Source organism: Balaenoptera musculus, chromosome 2, assembly GCF_009873245.2.
Source record: "Balaenoptera musculus isolate JJ_BM4_2016_0621 chromosome 2, mBalMus1.pri.v3, whole genome shotgun sequence".
Lineage (NCBI taxonomy): Eukaryota > Metazoa > Chordata > Mammalia > Artiodactyla > Balaenopteridae > Balaenoptera > Balaenoptera musculus.
In genome coordinates this window covers 62916071-62928771 of record NC_045786.1, presented here as the reverse complement: position 1 = coordinate 62928771, position 12701 = coordinate 62916071, and the positions used below count along the sequence as shown (strand labels likewise).

The following is a 12701-nucleotide window of genomic DNA, read 5'->3' as shown; positions in this document are numbered from 1 at the left end:
ATCATCAATATTGGGAGACCATTTTTAACCCATTTTCCCACAAAAGGAGATCTTTGTTGATTCTTCCTTCTCTGTTTCTGGCTGATTTTATGCAAAGCAAATCAGGTCCTGCAAGTTAATTTTTAGCAATTCTAATTCATGTAAACATGGACAAATCAGTCAACAAAATAGTATAAGGAAAGCAATTTCTTAAAAACATTTAATGAACAGCAATATACATTTTTATTTTTTTGATTATTTATTTAACAGAAATTTAAATAGCACAGACTATGTGCCAGGCACTATTCTTGGTGCTTTACAGGTATTAAATCATTGAACCCTCTCAACAACCCTAGGAGATGGGAGCTATTCCCCTCCCCATTTCATACATAAGGAGACAGGCAGAGGGCGATTATGTAACTTGACAAGGTCACACAGCGAGGAAGAGGTGGAGCTGGAATTCAAACCCAGGCAGTCTATCTCCAAGCGTGGTAGTCTACTGAGAGGTAACACCCATGAGCAGTTCTGGCACACCATTGGCCATGCAGCAGTCAATGGCTGCAGCAACTGAGAGATCATTAATTTTATAAATTCGAGTACCAGGATCACCCCAGAAGATAACTCAAGAACTCTAGATTCTGCAGCTCTTCCATCTTTGTCTGGGCAAATGCATCCAAAATTAGCTTCACTTGGTTTTATTGGTGGGAGGAGGAAGGGATGGCAGATGGGACTCTGAAACAAACCCAATTAAAGTGGAAAGCTATTACATTTGCTCTGGCAAACCCAGGAGCCACCAAAGTGGCAATAAGGCTAGTTTCCCCCTGACTTGTTTGTGTGTTATTTTTATTTGCAGAAAAAAAAGTGGTCTTTTTGCTTCCTTTCTTTTGTACTATTAAAAGAGCAAATCTTCATAAACATTCTGTTCCTAGAATGGAAAATGTTCTTTGAGGGATTACTTTAAGTGTGATTATGTTCAAATGCACCAGCAAGCAATGCCACTTTTTGTGAGCTTTGCATAGTTTTTAGTAATTTCCCTGGCTCGAATTAGTTCTATTCAGTAAGTGGCTTTTAAGCTGTGCCTTCTGAAGGTAAAATAGATAACCTGGGTGATTACCCACCAGATGTCTGAGTGGAAACTGCTCTCAGAGCCTCAGTGTTTTCATCTAGAGTATGGGAATAAGAATCTGGACCTTATAAGTATTCATGAGAATCCATAGGATAACAGATATTCAGGACCCCACCGAGCCCCTGGCACTTATTAGCAGTTGACAAATGTTCAATCTCTTTCTTTTGTCTCAGAGAGCTTGTCAGTATGTCAAAGCTTCATGGAATACAAATTCCCTAATTCCCTGAAATTCCCTAAAAAAGATGAAGAGGAGGCAGAGGAGGATGGAAGTACCCAGAATCAATGGAAGGGTGATTCAGAAAATCATGTTCAACTTCTTATGCCCAGTGACCAGTGGGGTGCATGAGAAATCCAGAGTCCATGGCAGTATGATGTGACGCCATGTGGCCAGAGTGGGGAGAGTAGAGATAGAAGAACAGGCGAGAGTGGAAGGAGTTTCCAGAGGTGATGAACAGGGGCTCCTGTTTAGGGCACTTAAGCATCACTTGGGATGTAGCATCACCCAGAAGGCTCTTTTTTTTCTTCTTCTTCTTTCCTTCTATTATTGAGATTTAATTCGCCTACCATAAAATTCATTCTTTTAAAGTGCACAGTGGATGGGATGGTCTTTTTCTCATCACAGGTGTTCTCTTCCCCTATTCCACTTAATCCTATGAAATTTCCTGTTCTGGGAAGTCTATACATGTTAAAAGTTAAACTGCATGCAATTGTTTGAGATTATGTGTAAGCTATTAGAGCACAGGTCTATCAAGGTATTTTTGAACTTTCCAATGACTGTATTTCACATTATACATTTTCAAACATTGAAACATTTTTCTTTCTTTTTTTTTTTTTCTTGAAACATTTTTCAAAGAGGTATGTAGTAGGGTTCTCCACAATCTTCCAGGTCATGATAAAAGTTTTGGTTTTCTTACCTTGTGATTTCTGGCTATGTAAACTGTATTTTGTACAAAAATTTGACTTGATGCACAAAACTGATTTGGCTGTCTGCGTACATTTGTTCTGCAGAATACACAATGTAGAGGAAATGAATAGTTCAAATGTGTATCATTGCTTTTAAAAAATGCACACCTTTAACAAGTTTTTTCAGTTGCCCTATTGTTTTCCTGAATGGCCTGTGGGTTATTTATAATAAAAATCAAATTTGCCTTGTGAAATACTTGGAATTTTTTAAATGACTGACTCTCCAAACTTGATAGAGATAGAAAGTAGATTTCTATGAAAACAGAAGGACTTGTATTATTAGTGCTGGAGAAGGTGGTTTAATCACCTCATTTTTAAAGGTTTTTTTAAAACCCACAATATTTAAATGACTTATTCTAGGCTATTCGCTTAGTTAATAATAGTAGTCATGCTACATGTGTAGTACTTTAGTCTCCAAGTGTTTTTACATGCATGGTCTTCTGACTTTTAAAAATGGACATTCTTTACTTTGCTTGCTTCAAAAAAGATCTGGAGTTATTTACTAAAGATGCAATTATTGAGTTAGTATGTGAAAATTGAAATTTAAAAATCAAAAACTTTGGAAAAATATCTGTTCAGGCCTTTTGCACATTTTTAATTGGGTTGTTTGGTTTTTCTGATATTGAGTTGTATGATCTATTTATATATTTTGGATATTAACCCCTTATTGGTCATATCATTTGCAAATATTTTCTCCCATTCAATAGGTTGTCTTTTTGTTTTGTTGATGGTTTCCTTTGCTGTGCAAAAGCTTTTACGTTTAATTAGGTCCCATTTGTTTATTTTTGCTTTTGTTTCCTTTGCCTTAGGAGACAGATTCAAAAAAAATATTGCTACAATTTGTGTCAAAGAGTGTTCTGCCTATGTTTTCTTCTAGGAGTTTTATGGTTTCTGGTCCTACATTTAGGTCTTTAATCCATTTTGACTTTACTTTTGTATATGGTGTGAGAAAATGTTCTAGTTTCATTCTTTTACATAGCTGTCCAGTTTTTCCAGCACCACTTATTGAAGAGACTATCTTTTTCCCATTGTATATTCTCGTCTCCTTTGTCATAGATTAATTGACCATAAGTGTATGGGTTTATTTCTCTGCTCTCTTTTCTGTTCCATTGATCTGTGTGTCTGTTCTTGTGCCAGTACCATACTGTTTTGATGACTGTAGTTTTGTAGTATAATCTGAAGTCAAAGAGTGTGATGCCTCCAGCTTTTTTTTTTTTTCTCAAGATTGGTTTGGCTATTCTTGGTCTTTTGTGGTTCTACATAAATTTTAGGAGTATTTGTTCTAGTTCTGTGAAAAATGTCATGGAGAAGACATAGAGATGGCCAAAAGACACATGAAAAGATACTCAACATTACTAATCATCAGAGAAATGCAAATCAAAACCACAATGAGTTATCACCTCACACCTGTCAAAATGGTTATCATCAAAAAGACCACAAATAACAAATTTTTGCAAGGATGTGAAGAAAAGGGAACCCTCCTACACTGTTGGTGGGAATGTAAATTGATGCAGCCACTGTGGAAAACAGTACAGAGGGTCCTCAAAAAACTAAAAATAGAGCTACCACATGATCCAGCAATCCCACTCCTGGGTATATATTGGAAGAAAAGGAAAACACTAATACTAAAAGTTATATGCACACTAATGTTCACAACAGCATTACTTACAGTAGCCAAGATATGGAAGCAACCTAAGTGTCCATCAACAGATGAATGGATAAAGAACATGTGGTACAAAAAATGGGATATTATTCAGCCATAAAAATAAGCATAAAATCTTGCAATTTGCAACAACATGGAACGGGAGGGTATTATGCTTAGTGAAATAAGTCAGACAGAGAAAGACAAAGACTGTATGTTATCACTTATATGTGGAACCTAAAAAATGAAACAAATATATGTGGAATCTAGAAAAATGGTTCAGATGAACCTATTTGCAGGGCAGGAATAGAAACGCAGACGTAGAGAATGGACGTGTGGGCACAGGGGGGATGGGGAGGGTGGGGTGAAATGGGAGATTAGGTTTGACATAAATACACTACCATGTGTAAAATAGATAGCTAGTGGGAATCTGCTGTATAGCACAGGGAGTCAGCTCAGTGCTCTGTGATGACCTAGATGGGTGGGATGGTGGAGGAGGGAGGTCCAAGAGGCAGGGGATTCATGTATACATATAGCTGATTCACTTCACTGTACAGCAGAAACTAACACAACATTGTAAAGCAATTATACTCCAATAAAAAAAAAAAAGAATGAATGTAACAAAACCGAAACAGACTTACAGATATAGAGAACAAACTAGTGGTTACTGGTGGGGAGAGGGAAGGGGGAGGGGCAAGATAGGGGTATGGGATCAAGAGATACAAACTACTATGTATAAAATAAAAAAGCAACAAGGATATATTGTACAGCACAGGGAATATAGCCAATATTTTATAATAACTTTAAATGGAGTATAATCTATAAAAATATTGAATCAGTATGTTGAACATTTGAAACATATAGTATTGTAAATCAACTATATTTCAATTTTAAAAAATCAAAAACTTCACAGAATAAAGAGGCATATATACCAAAAGCCTTGGCTAATAATGTAAATAGCGATGGAGCATTCGACCTGACTCTTGAGTTTATGGCTTTCTTTGGTTTGGCCATCAAGAACTGGACCTGCTGGACTCAGAATCTGAAGGCCTGAGTTCTGGCCCTGGCCCTGCCGTAACTCACAAGGGGTTCTGGCCCATGTGTAGCTGGGAAGACAGGCCAGCTCAGCACCTCGTGATGCTTACTGTTTCTCTGAGCAAAGCTGAAGAAATCACGACGTTTAATGATGCACAGATTTCAGGAGATAGAATGTTTATCTGTCTCATTTTAGGTTGGAAACCAATGAAGTTCTGCAGAAATGAGCTCCACTTTTCAGTGTTTATTTGAATTTTTCACGTGCTCCAAAATATAGACTAGCTGGTAGATTATAGATTCCTAGATCTTTTTTTTTTTTCATGGAAAATACTTTAGAACCAGTGTATCTATTGTAAACTATGTAGTCTCCTTTTCCACTTGAGTTATTCTGAACCCTGCTCTTTGGAAATAAAAAGTTAAATCTAATTTTATTAAAATGATTGACATTTTATATTACTTGCCTCTTCCTTAATAAGATGTTGTGAAATTATTTTAGCTGAAATATCAAAGTTTGGCATAGTTCAGCCAGCTCAATTTACTAATGTCATTATGTAACAGTTAAGAAATCAGACATAAAAGCATACCAAGCAAAAATTGACTCTACAGGACATGTTCTACCTGCCAACATGTTTACACTGTCATAGAGCTTTAGACTTAGAAGGGATTTTTTTTTGTTTTTGAAGATTTATAAACTTTTAAAAATAAACTGGCAGACTTCCCTAGTGGTGCAATGGTTAAGAATCTGCCTGCCAATGCAGGGGACATGGGTTCAAGCCCTGGTCCAGGAAGATCTCACGTGCTGCGGAGCAACTGAGCCCGTGCACCGCAATTACTAACGCTGCGCTCTAGAGCCCAAGAGCCACAACTACTGAGCCCTCGTGCCACAACTACTGAAACCCGCGTGCTTAGAGCCCATGCTCCGCAACAGAAGAAGCCACCACAATGAGAAGCCCGTGCACCGCAACGAAGAGTAGCCCCCGCTCGCCACAACTAGGGAAAGCCCACGCACAGCAACAAAGACTCAACACAGCCAAAAATAAATAAATTTTTTTAAATAAACTGGCAATACCTTTACTTTTAAGCACGTTTTCTTAAAAGTTTTAAACAATGAAAGTAGTGGTCAGCATTTTAAAAATCAAGTATCATGGATCATCTGTAACTTGTAAGCCTTTATTTGTTAGTTGAGCAGCTTTCTATGTAGGAAAGACTAGAGTATTTAAATAATATGATGCCTCACATTTGTATGATGATTAATTCCAAAGATTTAGTCACATGCATTGTAAAAATTTTGAACAATACAGATGATATAGAGCAAAAAGATGAAATTCTTTTTCCATGCCAATCTCACACTTGATCCACCGGTTTCAAGTGTAAAGATGGAGATAAAGGACCACTCTTAACAGTTCAGTGTATACTCTCCAGTCCTTTGTGGAAATACAAATAAATATATATTTTCTAAAATTCATGTTACTATATACACTTTCTGCAACGTGCTCCTTTATTTTAATGTTATATCATGATAACTTTTCATAGCAATGCATATAATAAGCTAATTCATTACTTTTGAGTAAAGAATATTCCATACAACAGATGTAACCTAATTTATTTAAGCGTTTTCCTACTGAGGAATGTTTAGACTGGCTCCAGTTTTCTAATATTGCAAATAATACTTTCGATTTGTGGTTCAAGATGGCAGACTGCATACATGAGTTTTTCTTCCCTTCCTCCCAAGGTTTCCTCAAAATGACACTAAAGGAATAAGAGAAGGTATAACCTACAACCACCAAAAAAACGGGGGGGGGGGATCTATTACATGATTTTAACAAATTTCTGGAACAAATCCTCAAGAGTAGGTGGAAGAAAGTTCACTAATAGAGCAAAGGAAATCACAGCCTAGGTAGCAGAGGGGACTGTGATATAGGGGGGCTGACCTGCATGCAGAGCCCCATGAGCCTGTGAGTCTGGGGGACAGCAGGTAAAATGGAAGGTGGGAGGGGAGAATGGAGCTGAAAAACAGGGAAACAGTGAAAAAACTTGTATGTGAGCAGGCAGCCCCCACACACACACATTCAGAATGCTGGCACTGACTTCCTCATCCAAAAGGGCGTGGGTGAGAGGATTGGTGCTCCAAGACCTCAGTATTCATTCTGGAATTGGAAGAAGGAGCCGCTGAGTGACTGGTACCCCATCTCCTAGAACTTGGCCTGTTAATAAGCTCAGCCAATGTGTACAGAGTTCTCAGGCAGCCTTCCCACTGCTTTTGTCTTAAATATCAATGGATGATTGAAAATAACATGAATGGACAACCAAGGATCACTAGACATTTTTTTAAAGGCTGAAAGAGAAAACTCAAGATAAATAACTGAGAAAGATGTTTCTAGAAGAAACAGAGCAAATTCTTGGAGAAGAAAACTTGAAGAATGGTTCTTTAACAAGTAGTGCTTCCATGAGTATCCTAATATGTGTATCCTTTCATACTTACATAAATATTTCTATAGGATAGACTCTTAGAAATAGAATTTATAGGTCAAATGGAATGAACACTTAAAATTCTGAAAGATAAAGCAAAATTCCTCTCCACATTTAGTTGTACCGATTTATACCCCCACCAAAAGTTCATGAAAGAACCATTTCTCCACACCTTTACCAACACTAAATATTATGAATTTACTTAATTTTTAGTATATCTTTTTAATTTACATTTCCCTGACCACTCATTTTTGTTATTTGTACTCCTTCTATGAATTTGCTATGAATTGTGTTTGTAGTTTTCTTGCTGATTTTAATAACTCATATATGTTATGAATAATAACCATTCTCTTCATGTATGTTTATTCGTCTTTATCTTGTGTTTCAACTCTGCTTATGATATCTATTGCTCTGTGGAGAAACTTTTAGTCTTTTTTTAGTCAAATCTATCAATCATCTTTTTATGGCTAGTGGATTTTGTCTTACATAGGAGGACCTGCCCACCTCCAACATCATAAAATTATTCTCTAATATTTTCTCCTATTACTTTTATAATCTCTTTTTATATTTAAACATTTAATCCATCTGGAATTAATTTTTGTGTGCAGTGTGAGGTAGGGATCTGTCTTTTTCCTAATAGATAGACAGTATTGTCCCAATACTGCTTATTAAATTTCCCTCACCAATTTGAAATGACACCTCTACCATACATTAAATTTAAATATCTGTAGATATACCTGTGAATTCTCAATTCAGGTCTATTGATCTATCTGTCTCTTCCTCCTTTAGTACCATTTTTTTTCATTACTGTAATTTCATATGTTTTAAGTTTTTGTAGGTCAACTCTCTGACTCCTCCCAAACGCTTTTTTCCTAATTTTCTTGGGTCTTCTTGTACATTTGTTCTCATTACACTTTACAAATCAATTTTGTCAAAATCTATAAAACTTCTGTTGAGATTTTAATTGAAAGTGCAATAAACTTACGGACTAATTTGAAGAAGAAAAAATTGTCTTCACAATATTTGACTTTTTTGATCCAGAGCATAGAGTATCTCCTTGTTTATGTTCTTTAATAAAATGTCTTTACCTAGACTTTGCATATGTTTTATTAGGTTTATTCTCTAGTTTTTCCTAATGTGGGATAGATCTTTATTCCATTTATATTTCCAATTACTCGTGCTATGCATATTAAATAGTTTATTTATTTTGTACCTGTACACCTTGCTAGACTCTTTCAGTTCTAATAGAATTGTTTTTCAGTTATTTAACATGGATTTTCTAGGTGGAAAATCGTGATATCTGTAGATAATATTAATGTTATCTTCCCTTGAAGTATTCTACCTCTTATTTCTTTCATATGTTGTTGCACTTAGAGACTCAGACCTCTAAAAATTTTTGGAATAAGCATACTGATAGTGGACTTCTTTCTCATGTTTCTGACGATGGGAATGCTTCTAATAGATGTTTGCTGAAGATTCTGATAGATACCTCTTATCAAAGTAAGGAATTTTCTTTACATAACTAACTTTTAAGAATTTTTATTGTAATTTGCCCTTGTTTTTGTTTTTGCTCCAGTGACTGATTATCCTTAGTTGCCAACTTACATTTATAAAGTTAATGAATATTTGCTTATTATAGGTATATTAAGTGGTTTCCTTCAGTTACTGCAGTGGACTGAATGCTCACATCCTTCCCAGATTCATTTGTTGAAACCTCCAAGGTGGTGGTATTGGGAGGTGAGGCCTTTGGGAGATGATTAGGTCATGAGGGCAGAACCTTCATGAATGGAATTCGTTCCCTTGTAAAAGAGGCCCCAGAGAGATCCCTGACCCCTTTCTGCCATGTGAGGTTACAGGGAAAAGAGTCGTCTAGGAAGTAGGCTGTCATCAGTCACTGAACCTACCAGCACCTTTATCTTTACTTCCCAGCCCCCAAAACTGTGGGAAATAAATTTCTATTGTTTACAAGCCACCCAGTCTGTGATATATTTCTCTAGTGACCCAAACAGACTAAGACACTTACCTTTCCTTAAAGTGGAACAAACCTCAGTATGCTGTCAGTCTGCTATCAGAGAGGTTTCCTCTGAGTGTGTATGGGCAAGTGGCGACACAGAGTAGATACAAAACCACTACCTCCTAGAGGTATGCAAGGATTCAATAGGATAATAAACATAAAGCTTCTAGCATGGCAAGGGCTTAATTCATAGTTTCCCTTTCTCATCTCAAGGTTCCAATATTTATCAATGACTGCTTAACAAAACTCGACTTTTCCTTGTAATGGCTAAATAGAAAACAGCCTTCTCTTCCACCCATTGCCAGAAGCCTCTAGGATTATGCTGGCTCAAGTGTAAAAATGTGTACCTTTCTTCTTAGACATCAAAAGCCTACCTGATGTAACTTAATTGCTCTTAATAGCTTAATAGTTATGTGTCCTTCTGCCCCACCACCCACCAACTGTCTCTCTAGGAGTAACTCCTTCTTCCCAGCAGAACAAAGAAAGAAACACAAGTGAACACGTGTGTTCAGCATCTCCCCTGTGATGACCTCGTTCTAATCAGAAAATGGTTTCTTTTAAACCCACAGACATAGAAAACAAACTTATGGTTACCAAAGGGGAAAGGTGGAGGGAGGGATAAAGTAGGAGTTTGGGATTAACAGATACACACTACTGTATCTAAAATAGATAAACAACAAGGACTTACTGTTTAGCACAGGGAACTCTACTCAATATTCTGTGATAACCTATAAGGGAAGAGAATCTGAAAAGGAATAGATATATACCTGAATCACTGTGCTGTACACCTGAAACTAACACGACATTGTAAATCAACTATACTCCAATAAAAAGAAAAGAAAATGGCTTCTTTGCGGTATAAACTTATAATCACGTATTTACTCCTTCCACCTCCACCTCAGACTGCATCCATTGCTTCGAGTGACATTTCTCTGCTCTTGTTCCTATGTCATCTCCACTTCTTGATTTGTCTTCCATTCAGTCCAGCATTGCCCATTGAAATTGCCCTTTGCAAAGCTACCATTTCTGACTGGGATGCTTTTGGACAAGTTTGTTAATGTTTCTGAGATTCCGTTTCCTCATAGGTAAAAGAGAGAAACAGTTCTAATTTCATAGAGCCTGTGACTTTAAATGAGATGTATGTAAAATACCCAGCATCTTAGAGGCACTCAGTAACTGTTAGTTCCTTAATCTCCCTGGGTTACTGGTTCTCACCCTGGCTGCACAATGGAATCACAGGAGGTATAATATTTGGGGTCTATTTGAAATATGCCCATGCCTTGCTCCCATCTGCAGTTTTAATAGATCTGGGGCACGGTTTGGGTATCAGGATTTTTTAAGCTCCTAGGTAATTCCAGTGTCCTTTCAGGGTAAAAGACCATTTCCTTATACAGTGGGTCTCAACTGGGGACTGTTTTGCCCCCCACCCTGATACCCATACATGTGGCAATATCTGGAGACATCTTTGATTGTTACAACTTGGGTAAGGTTGGGGGTTGCTACTGACATCTGGTGAGTAGAGGCCAGGGCTGGTGCTAAGCATCCTACAATGCACAGGACAGCCCCGCAGCAAAGAATTATCCAGCCCCAAGTGTCATTAGTGCTGAGATGCGAAACCCTGGCCAATGCGATCACTAAGATCTCTTTTGGTGCTAAAGTTTCATGGGTCACTTATTTCAGAGTGGTGTCTTAATGATAATAATAAATGTCTAAGGTGCTATTGGAATGACTGTTCTATCTACCATTAAGTTTGCATTTGTCAACTCACTCTGAATTCTTAGTTCCCAAATCCAAGCCCTCTCCTGCATTTTACCTTCAATCTTTCACTCAGTCTGTTGGTTGTGGGCCCCTGGGTTACAGCCCCGTCAACAGAAGTTCCAGCTTAGAACACCTTCCTACACCTTACAACACCTGCCTGTCTGGAATCTGTAGTCCTTGCTTGCTTTCTTAATACATGGCAGAAGAATAAAAGACAGATAGATAAAAGGAAAAGCAAAGAGAGATTTTTCCTTTGGACTCCCATAGGATTTTGATCATATCTCCAGTTTGGCACTCACCATATTTTATTTTATTGTAATTTATCTATTGTAATTTGTCTGTGTTCTCCCTGTGTACTCCTTGAAGACAAACAGTCCAGACTTAGACATTCCTTCCCTCGAGTACCCTCCAGGTGCCAGCAACTGGGATGAGTAGTGGGGATACAGAAATCAAGGAAGGCCTTGGTTCTCCTGAAACCATTTTGGGGGTCTGTGCTCAGGCATCCTTAGCCCACCTTGATCACAAGGCCTCACTTATGGTACTGGGGTCATGTGTTACTCATAGACTGTAGGAATCCTGGGTCTGCCTGCTTTGTGTAATGCAGCACTCTCACAGTGGTGGTGGGCTGGTAGGGTCCTATCAGCATCTGCATTTAGAGCTGAGGATACTGAGCTCAGCCTGGTTGAGGGACCTGCTGAGGGGAACAATTCGTGAGTGGTGGAGTCAGGTCTCAGATCCAGGCTCAGTCCTTGTTCATGACCTACGTATACGCCCATGGCCATTGGCAGGAAAAACGTAGCTGGGGCGTGGAGGAGGACCTGTGCCTTCTCTGCCCCCTCCCTACCGCCATGAGAAGGAAAATATGTTCTAATTCCTCACAGCCTTTTGTCCCCTCCACACTGTTCCATCCCTACCCCACTATTACTTCAAACTTGCTGACAATCATTTGGCCTACCCTCATGTTGGAAATCCTTGGACTAGCTTGCCAGAGTTATGTCTTAGTCACTAGACTTTCACCGTCTGCCTCAACAGCGTTCTTCTGAAGCTAGCGTCCAAAAGAACGTTCAGCTCTTAAAAAGTGTGGAGCATTTTGGAGTAATGAAACACCATGTGGTTTTTCTTCTCCTTTTTAAAAAATTGTGGTAAAATATATATAAACATAAAATTTATGGTTTTAACAGTTTTAAGTGTATTCTTCAGTGGCATTAAGTACATTCATGATGTTGTCCAACTACCACCACTATCGGAACTTTTTTATCATCCCCAAAACTGTACCTAATAAACAATAATTCTCCATTTTCCCCTATTTCAAACCCCTGGTAACCTCTATTCTACTTTATGTCTTATGAATTTACCTATTCCAGGTACCTCATACAAGTGGAATCATACAGTATTTGTCCTTTTGTGTCTGGATTATTTCACTTAGCATAATGTTGTCAAGGTTCATCCATGTTGTAGCATGTGTCAGAAATTAATTCCTTTTTATGTATCTACCACATTTTTGTATCCACTCATCTGTTGATGGACATTTGGGTCGTTTCCACCTTTTGTCTATAGTGAATAATGCTGCTGTATAGGTATCTGTTTAGTCCCTGCTTTCATTTCTTTTGGGTATATACCTAGGAGTGGAATTGCTGGGTCATGTGATAATTCTATGTTTAACTTGCTGAGGAATTGCACAACTGTTTTCCACAGTGGCTGCACCATTTTCTATC

The 12701-nt window shown here is 37.9% G+C and overlaps 1 protein-coding gene across 2 annotated transcripts in view; it reads left to right on the top strand.

Moving 5' to 3' along the window:
* THSD4 (thrombospondin type 1 domain containing 4) overlaps positions 1 to 12701 on the top strand; it is a 583087-nt gene that overhangs the window by 491072 nt on the left and 79314 nt on the right. The window lies entirely within an intron of this gene.